Source organism: Somniosus microcephalus, chromosome 3, assembly GCF_052327205.1.
Source record: "Somniosus microcephalus isolate GS21.2 chromosome 3, FLI_Smic_1.0, whole genome shotgun sequence".
Lineage (NCBI taxonomy): Eukaryota > Metazoa > Chordata > Chondrichthyes > Squaliformes > Somniosidae > Somniosus > Somniosus microcephalus.
This window is the reverse complement of record NC_140989.1, coordinates 251,792,731-251,804,930: the sequence shown is the minus strand read 5'-3', so window position 1 is coordinate 251,804,930 and position 12,200 is coordinate 251,792,731. Positions and strand designations below refer to the sequence as shown.

The 12,200-nt window shown below is 45.3% G+C and overlaps 1 protein-coding gene across 1 annotated transcript in view; it reads left to right on the top strand.

Moving 5' to 3' along the window:
• Positions 1-12,200, top strand: part of prdx6 (peroxiredoxin 6) — a 36,620-nt gene that overhangs the window by 18,368 nt on the left and 6,052 nt on the right. The gene's annotated exons all lie outside the window — the stretch shown is intronic.

Below are 12,200 nucleotides of genomic sequence, written 5' to 3'. Positions count from 1 at the left end.
ACAACGTGATGTGATAATAGTTGAGATGTAGAAAGGTTTGAATTTTAGATTCCCAGAATGACCAAATCTCTGCTGCCCATATCCGATCTTGCACCAATTCCTGTTCACCCATCACCGCTGTGCTTGCTGACCTACATTGGCTCCCGGTCTGGCAACACCTCAATTTTAAAATTCTCATCCTTGTTTACAAATCCCTCCATAGCCTCGCCCCTCCCAATCTCTGTAACCTCCTCTAGCTCTACAACCCTCTGAGAACTCTGCGTTCTCCAATTCTGGCCTATTGTGCATCCCCGATTTCCTTCACCCCCTCCGTTGTTGGCTGTGCCTTCAGCTGTCTAGGCTCTCTATCTCTCTGTCCTCCTTAAAACCTACCTCTTCGATCATGTTTTTGGTCATCTGTCCTAGTCTCCTAATGTGGCTCGCTGTCAAATTTAGTCTGATAACACTCCTGTAAAGCACCTTGGAACGTTTTACTACATTTAAAGGTGCTATATAAATTGTTGCTGCCCAACTCCATTATCTTTCCAAAATTTGTACTGATATACACAGAATGGATTCAATGGCATGAGAACTGGACAGAGTGAGAAAGAGTCCAAAACAATAGCAACTCTTATTTTAATTGGCTTACTGCCTTAAAACATTAGTATACTAACTTTAACTTGATTTTGTTTTAACACTTGTCAACATTTGAGCAAATATGGATTTGTGGTTTTCATGGCAAGGGATGTCCAGGAGTTTGTTTTTAAGCATAAAGGACATCTCCAGCCGTCTTGCATGCCAGTTTTAAAATATGGATGCTACAGTGGCTGTTGTTTAAATTAACAATGGATTATTGTAGTTCATATATGAACCTGTTGGGCTCTGCTAGTATAATCCACACCCTTCTGTTTATAGTCTAAAATATCCAACATGGATAAAACTTCCTAAATTATTAAATGAACAAAAATTGTAAAGGGCTTTCAGCGACATAGCAACTTAAACCTTTTAATTCTGCTGCTGACATAACTAGCCATTATACCCATTATTATTTCACTTACAATGTGGCATTCTTTAAAGCTGCCTGCTCAATAAATGCTTTTGTTCGCTTTTTCTAAAAAAAAAGCCTTTCAGCAGCATTTCCACTCTGACCCAACTAGGACGATCAGTAAAATCGTCAAAAAGTTGCTTGCAGTGTAACTGAGCTGATCTGAAGTGACTTTTTTTTAATATATAGAAAAACAGCCACTGAATAGTTCCTCTGTATTTCTGTACTCCTGAAAAGTGCTGGTGTCCAGCCAACTTGCCAGGAATCGCAGAATGTTTGTACTTAATGCTGGGTTCACATAATTTAACTATCAAATTTCCAGGTACAGTTGTCTGGCAGTGGCTTTGTAGAACTCCCAGTACTTTACCTAGTTGCAACTGTCCATGCAGCAATAATAAATTAATAGAACCATAGAAATGACAGCACAAAAGGCACCCAGTTGTGCCATTGTTCCTGTGCTATTGCTCTCCAACTGGAGCTGTCTAATCTAAACCCATTTCACTCCTAACTTCCTGTATTATTTTTCAAGTACTTATCCAATTCAATCTTTTATGTTACAGTACCTGCCACGATTGCCGTTTACAGTAAAACGTTCCTGTAGCACTAGTGCAAAATAGTAAACAAAAGATTTTTTCCTCTCTTGTCCCTTCCCTGGCCTCCAGAATATATATGAATGACTTACCACTATTGAAGTTTTTATGCAAAGCTGAACCTGTTTTTTTAAATAACCATTCCTTATCATCACAGTAACACTTTTTTTTAAAGTCACACATTTCTATATCTACACTTTATTGCTATAAAATTATTCTCTGGAATAGTTCCCATGGATTGGAGGGTAGCTAATGTAACCCCACTATTTAAAAAAGGTGGTAGAGAGAAAACGGGGAATTATAGACCGGTAAGCCTGACATTGGTAGTGGGGAAAATGCTAGAGTCCATTATAAAAGATGTAATAGCAGTGCACTTGGAAAACAGTGACAGGATCGGACAAAGTCAACATGGATTTACAAAAGGTAAATCATGCTTGACTAATCTACTGGAATTTTTTGAGGATGTAACTGGTAGAATAGATAAGGGAGAACCAGTGGATGTGGTGTATTTGAACTTTCGGAAGGCTTTCGATAAGGTCCCGCATAAGAGATTGGCGTGCAAAGTTAAAGCACATGGGATTGGGGGTAAGGTACTGACTTGGATAGAGAACTGGTTGGCAGACAGGAAGCAAAGAGTTGGAATAAACGGGTCTTTTTCCGAGTGGCAGGCAGTGACTAGTGGGGTACCGCAGGGATCGGTGCTAGAACCCCAGCTATTCACAATATATGTAAATGATCTAGACGAGGGAACTAGATGTAATATCTCCAAATTTGCAGACGACACAAAACTGGGTGGGCGTGTGTGCTGTGAGGAGGATGCCGAGAAACTCCAGTATGATTTGGACAGGTTGGGTGATTGGGCAGATGCAGTATAATGTGGATAAATGCAAGGTTATCCACTTTGGTGTCAAAAACAGGAAGACAGATTATTATCTGAATGGCAATAGATTGGGAAAAGGGGAAGTGCAACGAGACCTGGGTGTCCTTGTGCACCAGTCGCTGAAGGTAAGCATGCAGGTGCAGCAGGCGGTTAAGAAGGCAAATGGTATGTTGGCCTTCATAGCGCGAGGATTCAAGTACAGGAGCAAGGATGTCTTGCTGCAGTTGTACAGGGTCTTGGTGAGACCGCACCTTGAGTATTGTGTGCAGTTTTGGTCGCCTTATCTGAGGAAGGTTGTTCTTGCCATGGAGGGCGTGCAGCGAAGATTCACCAGACTGATACCTGGGATGGCAGGAATGATGTATGAAGAGAGATTGAGTCGATTAGGCTTATATTCGCTAGAGTTCAGAAGAATGAGAGGGGATCTCATTGAAATTTATAAAATTCTAACAGGACTAGACAGACTAGATGCAGGAAGGATGTTCCTGATGGCGGGGGAGTCCAGAACCAGGGGTCACAGTCTAAGGATAAGGGGTAAGCCATTTAGGTCAGAAATGAGGAGGAATTTCTTCACCCAGAGAGTGGTGAACCTGTGGAATTCTCTACCACAGAAGGCAGTTGAGGCCAACTTATTAAATATATTCAAGAAGGAGTTAGATATATTTCTTAAGGCTAAAGGGATCAAGGGATATGGGGAGAAAGCAGGGACAGGCTACTGAATTTGGATGATCAGCCATGATCTCATTAAATGGCAGAACATGCTCGAGGGGCCGAATGGCCTACTCCTGCTCCTATCTTCTAAAAGCAAAATACTGCGGATGCTGGAGATCTGAAAGAACAGAAAATGCTGGAAATACTCAGCAGGTCAGGCAGCATCTGCAGAGAGAGAATCAGAGTTAATGGGGTAGATTTTCCTCGAGCCGTCGGGCGGGGTTTCAGGCGTGTGTAGGGGGGGGGGAAATCCCGAAATCGGGGGTTCCGACACCATCCCGCCCAAAACCAGCCTCCACGTAAGTTTCACAGGAGGCGGGTACCCGCCCCGCAGTGGGACCCGCCGACCCGAGGCGGGAAGGGATTAGTGCCAATTAACTGCCTGTTAACAGGTAGTTAACAGTTTTTAGCCTAATCCCTATTTTGAGGGGTGTCGTGTGGGATTCCCGACCGCTCCAAACCACGCCAGGTTAGAGCCATCGGGTTGAAGGAAGTGGAGGGGCCGCGATGTCGGTGTTCAGGTGAGTGATGGGTGCATAAGTGCAAAGGTAAGTGTGTTTGGTGTGTCTAAAGTGATTAAAGAACTTTAAATTACCTGTACTTACCTTTACAGCCTTTCTTCCTCTCGGTTTCGGGAGTTCGCCACTCAGCCGGCACTGAAAGCAAAATGGCTGCGATCTGTCAAAAGTGACAGCCTTCAGCTTTCATTGCCGGTGAGACTTCTAACCGAGCCTGTGTAGAAGGACTCAGGTTAGAAGTCAGACTGTCAGTGTTTGACAGCTTCAAACAGCTGTGAAACACTGATATTTCATCTGTCAAGAACTCTTGACAGATGAAATTTCAGTCTGTGACGTCACCTGTTGCCGGGTGGCCTTTAATTGGCCTGCTGAGCCCGCTGGGCGGGCTCAACAAGGTCAATCAAGGGAAAATCGCGCGGATTGGCCGGACGTCGATGTAGGCGGGACTAAAACCCGAAAGTTGAAGTCCCGCCTCCTTCCCGACAGCTTAAGGAAAATCTACCCCAATGTTTCAGGTCAATGACCTTTCGTCAGAACTGGAATAAGATAGAGATATAGAAGGTTTTAAGCAAGTACAGAGGCAGGGAAAGAAGGGAGGGAGGAAAGAACAAAAGGGAAGGTCTGTGATAGGGTGGAGGGCAGGAGAGATTCAATGACAAAAGGTATGATTGTACAAGGCAAAAGGAGATGGTAATGGGACAAGTTAAGAAACAGAAGATGAGTCTAGAAGAGGTGTAAATGGGAATGGCAGAATCATCAACAGCTGCCATGTGAAAAAATAGGGGCAGAGGCTATGGTCTAAAATTGTTGAACTGTATGTTGAGTTCAGAAGGCTGTAAAGTCCCTAATCAAAAGTTGAGGTGCTGTTCCTCGAGCTTGAGTTGAGCTTTGTTTGAACAGTGTAGGAGGCCGAGGACGGAGAGGTCAGAGTGGGAGTGGAGCGGAGAATTAAAGTGACAGGCGACCAGAATCTCAGGGTCACGGAGGTGTTCCGCAAAGCAGTCACCCAATCTGCTAACTTTATTAGTATCCCTGTTTTGGACATGTTCTGCTGGATCTTTGTGTCTATTACAGTATCTCTCTCGCTCTTGCTCTCTGCCTCCCATATTATCTCTTTTTTTTGGAACTAGACATTGCAGCCCTTCCTAGAAGCCATGGGGTTTAATTTCTGTGGGGGTTGTTGTAAGAACACTGGGATTAATGTGTGTTGTGTCGGTACCTTTCTACCTAGACAGAATTTAGGACTCAGAACTCAGAGATTCAAACATGAAGTGCTTTATTGGAAGGAAAGGAAGTTCTGGAAAGTTCCGAACAAAGAGAGCTAAACTTAACCGAGAACACCCAACCATTTACCTCCTGTGACAGCGCCACCACAGGTGGGAGGAGAACACACAATACATAACATTTCCTCCCCTCTTAAATGGAAGGTCCACATTATTCCTCAACAGGTAAGTTACTTTCAATGCACTCAACGAACCTAGGGTAGAGGTAGACTGCCTCAAACCCTGACTTTACCCTGGGGTTTATTCTGCACCAGTCTTGTGGGTAAGTCGCTAATCCTACAGATCCAAGCGTCTTGGAGGCCGCCGCTCCCTGACAGGATACCGGCGGTCATCGCTGGCTTCCACAGCAGTAGGCATTGACACAGGCCTGGATGGAGAAGGTGCCTGTGTCAGTTGAAAGTCAGGAGTTTGCACAGGTGGAACAGTCTCTTTGACTTCCTGTGTTGGAGAAGAGCACTGTGGCAAGGGATGCTGGTTTGCGGTATCATCCGGAAACAGTTCAGGCCAACCAGCCGTTGGAGCCTCTGTGGCTGTCTCTGCTCCTAGCAACAGTTGATCTGTGTGTCTTCTCCAGACGACGTCCTCAGCAGTCTCAACCGTGTAAGACACAGGGCCCGTCTGCGCGATCACCGTAGCAGGAACCCATTTCGGTCCAGTGTTGTAGTTTCGAGCTAGGACGTGCTCTCCCGGATGAAACCGTCTCTCCTTGGCTCTTTTCTCTCTCTTTTCAACTTGAGCTTGTTGTTGACGATGGACAACCTGCTGTGCCCTTGGAGGTTTGAGTAAGTCAAAACTTGTCCGCAACTGCCTCTTCATCATGAGCGAAGCAGGGGAAGCTTTGGTTGTGGCATGCAGCTCGTTCCTGTAGGACAACAGGAAGCTGTTCAGACGTTGGTGGATTGAGCCCTGACCTTGCGATGCCTTCAAGGCATGCTTCAAAGTTTGCACGAACCTTTCTGCCTGGCCATTAGTAGAGCGATGATAGGGCGCAGACCTGATGTGTTGGACACCATTCACATGCAGGAAGGTTGCCAACTCCTGTGATACAAATTGTGGACCGTTGTCACTTACGAGTTGTTCCGGTGAGTCATAACGGCTGAACATCTCACCAAGTTTCTCAATTGTTTTCTCTGCCGTGGTAGACCTCATCACAGTGACTGCCGGCCACTTGCTACGAGCATCTAAAACCACCATAAACATCTTCTCTTCGAAAGGACCGGCGAAGTCCACATGTACTCGCTGCCACACTTCTGCAGGCCAATCCCAAGGGTGTAGGGTTGCCAGCTGTGGAACATTCCGGACCCTTTGACATGGGGAACATGTTTTGGCTTTCTCCTCAATATTCCAATCGAGACCTGGCCACCAGAAGTAGCTTCTTGCCATTTCCTTCATCCGAACCATCCCACTGTGGCCTGTATGAAGTTGTTGCAGTATAGGTTCCCTCAGAGGTGGCGGAATGATGACCCGGCGTCCCCAAAGAAGACAACCTGCCTGGACGGAGTGCTCATTTCTTTTTGAAACGTAAGGTTTCAAACTAGGAGAATCTCCTATAGCTCTCCCTCGAATGACATCGTCCATTACCTCAGACAGGACTGGATCGTTGCGGGTGTACCTTCGCACCTGAACTGCAGTGACAGGTGCTCCCTCCACTTGTCTAAAGTAGAAGATGTCTATCTGACGAGGCTCTGGAGGAGTAACAGGCAAGGGTAGCCTCGAGAGACCGTCTGCGTTGCCGTGCAAGTCTGATTTGCGATATTTGATGTCATATGTGTGTCCTGACAACAGTAAAGCCCACCTTTGCATCCTGCTTGCAGCGAGAGACGGAATTCCGGTGTGGGGCCCGAAGATTGAAGTCAATGGACGGTGGTCCGTCAGGAGTGTGAACCTTCTCCCAAACAGGTACTGATGAAATTTTCGAATTCCAAAAACGATTCCCAAGGCCTCGCGCTCGATCTGCGCATAGTTACTCTCGGCCTTGTTCAAGGTGCGTGATGCGAAGGCGATAGGTTTCTCTTCACCCGAAGGCATGATGTGGGATATGACTGCTCCCACACCATATGGTGATGCATCACATGCTAGCTGCATGGGTAGCTTTGGGTCGAAGTGTGTCAGGACCTCCGATTTCAGCAATGCATTCCTTGCTTGGGCGAAAGCTTCGTTGCACAGTTCAGTCCATTTCCATGTTTTGCCTTGACATAGCAACTGATGTAACGGCTTCAGCAATGTTGCTAAGTCTGGAATAAACTTCCCATAGTAGTTAAGTAGCCCCAGAAATGAACGTAACTGGCTCATATTCTGGGGTGCTGGGGCCTCCACGATCGCCTTGACCTTTGACGGCGCCTTATGCAGGCCAGTAGCGTCAATCACATGCCCCAGGTACTCAACTGAAGACTGAAAGAATTCACATTTGTCTTTACGAACTCTGAGTCCGTACTCTTTCAGTCGTTGTAGTGTCGCATCCAAGTTCAGAAGATGATCCTCTTCATTTGTCCCAGTGACAAGGATGTCATCCAGGTAGCACTGGACTCCTGGCAGTCCACTCAAAATCTGATCCATTGCCCTTTGGGGGCAGGGGCCGACGTAATTCCAAACGGAAGGCGGCAGTACCTGTATAGCCCCTTGTGTGTCACAATTGTCAGCAACTCCTTTGATTTGTCATCGACATGCATTTGTAGATAAGCCTGGCATAAGTCTATTTTGCTGAACTTTTGCCCTCCGGCCAGGCCCGTAAAAAGATCCTCAATGAGGGGAAGAGGGTACTGTTCCGCAGACAGCACGGGTTAATAGTCACTTTAAAATCCCCGCAGATTCGAACAGATCCATCCTTTTTCAGGACAGGAACAATGGGTGTGGCCCATTTGCTCACGCTCACAGGCTCCAGGACTCCATTCTCGACTAAGGCCTCCAAGTTAGCCTCAACTTTTGGCCTAATTGCATAGGGTACAGGTTGGGCTTTGTGAAACTTCGGCTTGCTGTCAGGTTTAATGTCCAGTCTCACGCTGATCTTTTTCATGCTCCCAAGTTCCCCATTGAAGAGTTCTGCATGTTTGTTTAACACTGCAGTCAGACCTGACTCCCCTTTTGACATCATGCGGACTGCAGGCCAGTCCAGCGTGATTTTCTCTAGCCACGCACGTCCCAGTAGCAATGGGTAATTTCCCTTTACCACATATAGTGGCAGTTTTGCAGTCTGTCCGTTCAATTTAACTGTCACCTCAATGACGCCTCTCATGGCCACAGGTTCACCGATATACGTCTTTAGCACCATGTTTGTTGGCTGAAGGGTAAGATGCTTTAGCATTTTGTTGTAGACAGTGTCTGAAACTAGGGACACAGCCGCGCCTGTGTCCACCTCCATCCACACTGATTGTCCCTCCACCAGTGGTGACACCCAGTAGCCATTTGAATCACCTGCAACCGTCAGTATGTGCACCTCTTCCTCCTCAGAGGTGTCGCTTGTTTTGCTTGTTCCATCATACTGCACTGAATGAACACTCTTTTTCCTCTCTTGTCCAAATACAGACATTTTGCTTTCATGCTTCCCAGCTCTGTCTGTTCTTTTTTTACCTCTACAGGCGCGTTCAATGTGACCCTTTTTGCCACAATTTCGGCATTCCAGCTCCGTACACCAGCAGTCATTAGCGTGATGGCCCGTTTTCCCACAACGGTAACGTGCCGTTCCGCACACCTTTAGGCTCAGACGACACCTTGTGAACTCTCCCTGTTGAACTCAACTGGTGAGCCTCCTTTTCCGCCATCTCCATGGAGACATTAACTTCAATGGCCTTTTCAAGAGTAAGGTTGTCCTCAGTAAGAAGGCGCTTCTGTGTGGCTGGATTTTGCAGACCACACACGAGTCTGTCTCTAATGGTGTCCTTCAGCACCTCCTTGAACTCGCAGTGTTCTGATAGCCTTTTTAAAGCAGCAATAAACATCGTCACTGATTCCTCCTCCTCTTGATTCCGTTTGTGAAATCGAAATCTCTCCGCAATAACCAGAGGTTTTGGTGAAAAATGTGCTCCAAGAATTTCCACTAGTTGCTTATATGTTTTAGTTCCTGGCTTATCTGGCTGCACGAGGCTGCGAAGTAAATTGAATGTCTTCAGCCCGATTACACTCAAAAAGGTAGGCACGACCTTTTCATTTGCCACCGCATTCGCCAATACAAAATAGTCAAAACGTTCCGTATAAGCGCTCCATTGCTCCACATTTTCATCAAAATCACCGATGTTTCCTAATATAGTAGCCATCTCACGTTTCAAATTTAAATTTCTGTTTACTCACTGCACCCGTAACGTACACAGATTCATCCACTCCTCGTTGCCACTTTTTGTGTCGGTACCTTTCTACCTAGACAGAATTTAGGACTCAGAACTCAGAGATTCAAACATGAAGTGCTTTATTGGAAGGAAAGGAAGTTCTGGAAAGTTCCGAACAAAGAGAGCTAAACTTAACCGAGAACACCCAACCATTTACCTCCTGTGACAGCGCCACCACAGGTGGGAGGAGAACACACAATACATAACAATGTGCCGACAAGAATATTTATCAAGGGCAGCAGGCAAATCCTTAAGCCCTTCATCTTAAGTTCTCATCAGGGATCCACTACCCAGTTTATGCCTAGAAGGAAATGCTGCCTAAATTTGGCTCACTGAACTGTCTTGCATCAATAATTTCGGATTATATTAGCAATTACACTACCAACCTCCCATCAGAATCTGCACAAGCTACCGAGTGAATGAATTAACCCTTTCTTACCAAAGAAATCAGACAACCTAAAGTTACATAACAATTATTTATTAATCTTAGAAACATAGTTAGCAGCACTTAAACACTGAGTATGCAAATAATTAGTAGATGGGGTTAATTGCCGGAATGAAAAAACGAGGTTACAAAGGCAGTTCAGTTGTTTCATAGTAATTTGGCATTAACTGCTTGCTGATTATAAATTTACTGTTGCGATCAGTATCCAAGGTTGGGTTCCTTAGATAGCTGACAAGCTAACAGCAAAATGCTCAAACCTTAGCTCATGGGAGCAACTGAGGCCAGTAAACCAGGGAAGTTGTGTACGACAGATCCAGATTGGTAACAGTGGCCAGAATTTTCCAGGGGATCGGTGGCGGGTCGAGTGGGAAATTTGATTTTTTTGACAGCGGGTCGGGAAACAGTTTCTCTCTATCTATTCTATCAAAATCCCTCTTAATTTTGAACACCTCTATTAAATCTCCCTTAATCTTCTCTGCTCTAAAGAGATCAATCCCAGCTTCTCCACTGCCTCCACATAACTGAAGTCCCTCATCCCTGATATCATTCTGGTAAATCTCCTCTCTACCCTCCCCAAGGCCTTGACATCTTTTCTAAAGCATGGTCACAGAATTGGACACAATACTCTAGCTAAGGCCTAGCCAGTGATTTACAAAGGTTTAGCATAACTTCCTTGCTTTTGTACCCTATGCCTCTATTAATAAAGCCAAGGATGTGTTTTTTTAACAGCCTTCTCGACTTGTCCTGCTACCTTCAAAGATTTGTGTATGTGGACCCAGGTATCTCTGTCCTTGCACCCCCTTTAAAATTGTACAATTTTATTTACATTGCTTCTCCTCATTCTTCCTTCCAATATGCATCATTTCACACTTGTCACCATAAGACCTCATATACGCCATTCTCCTCTAGGCTCTAATTAAAAATTGTGCATGCAGAACAAAATACAGAATGTTAATGATAAGAGACCCCCTAAAGCAAAATGCAGAATACAAATCATGTTCTGACATACCTTGCGTTAAAGAACAGTGTTCAGCATCTGAACATTGCGCCCCGCTTTTTTTTTTATTTGTTCGTGGAATGTGGGCATCGCTGGCATTTATTGCCCATCCCTAGTTGCCCTTGAGAAGGTGGTAGTGAGCCACCTTCTTGAACCACTGCAGTCCGTGTGGTGAAGGTACTCCCACAGTGCTGTTAGGGAGGGAGTTCCAGGATTTTGACCCAGCAACGATGAAGGAATGACGGTATATTTCCAAGTCAGGATGGCGTGTGACTTGGAGGGGGAAATTGGAGGTGGTGGTGTTCCCATGCGCCTGCTGTCCTTGTCCTTCTAGGTGGTAGAGGTCGCAGGTTTGGGAGGTGCTGCTGAAGAAGCCTTGGTGAGTTGCTGCAGTGCATCTTGTAGATGGTGCACACTGCAGCCATGGTACGCTGGTGGTGGAGGGAGTGAATGTTTAAGGTGGTGGATGGGGTGCCAATCAAGCGGGCTGCTTTGTCTTGGATGGTGTTGAGCTTCTTGAGAGTTGTTGGAGCTGCACTCATCCATGCTATGTCTCATAAAGACAGTCTTGTGCCTTTTTTTTCTCTTCTCTGATTTGTTTTTGGTGGAAGATACAATCCGATGTTTAGTCATATTTGCATTTCACCAGTCTATTTCATGTATTACCGTTGTTCTAAGGAGATGTGGCATGAAAAGTGAACATCTGGCTATTCAAAGTTCTAGAAAGTAATTCTTGCTGCATTCCTGCTTAATTGACCAGAGTTTGCATTAAATGACGAGTTATGCTTGTTGCGGGAGTAGTCCGTTATTAAAACAAGAACAGGAAAAATATTGTTTCTTTTCAGAACGTAGGAGTGTGTGTGTAAAGATCTGAGGTTCTTAAATCCACTCCAAGATCCCTGTACCTAACCTAGCCTGACACACCAAGTGGAATATTGAAGCAGGACTGCACAGTTGGATCTATTCTTTGAATGAAATATTACAATTGAGGCCTGTACACCTTAAAGATCCCATGACAGGATTTCAAAAGAGTAGGGAGTTCTACTGGCCAACATTCCTCCCTCTACCAAAAAATACCCAGATTAACAGCTCACCCTTTTTTGTAGGTGTTTGTGGAATGCTGCTGTGTGCCAAATGGCTGCTGCATATACCCACATAAGCCATTGTATTTCAAAGAAATTGATGTAAAAGGTTCTCATTCTCACTAAAGGTAGGTTCTGAGAATGAGGGATGGAATTAAATTGTTGGCAACTATCTTGTTGGAGTAAAAATGAGATTTGTAAGTGAGTGTGTAACATGAAGTCTTCAGCTGAGTTGGTGCATTATGTAGGCCAGGTATGGATTGGTCGCCAACCCTTTGTCATTTTGTCAGGGGCAGTGCTCAGCTTAGCAGGAGACCTGGAATCCAGCTAGGAGCAATTGGTATCGTGTGT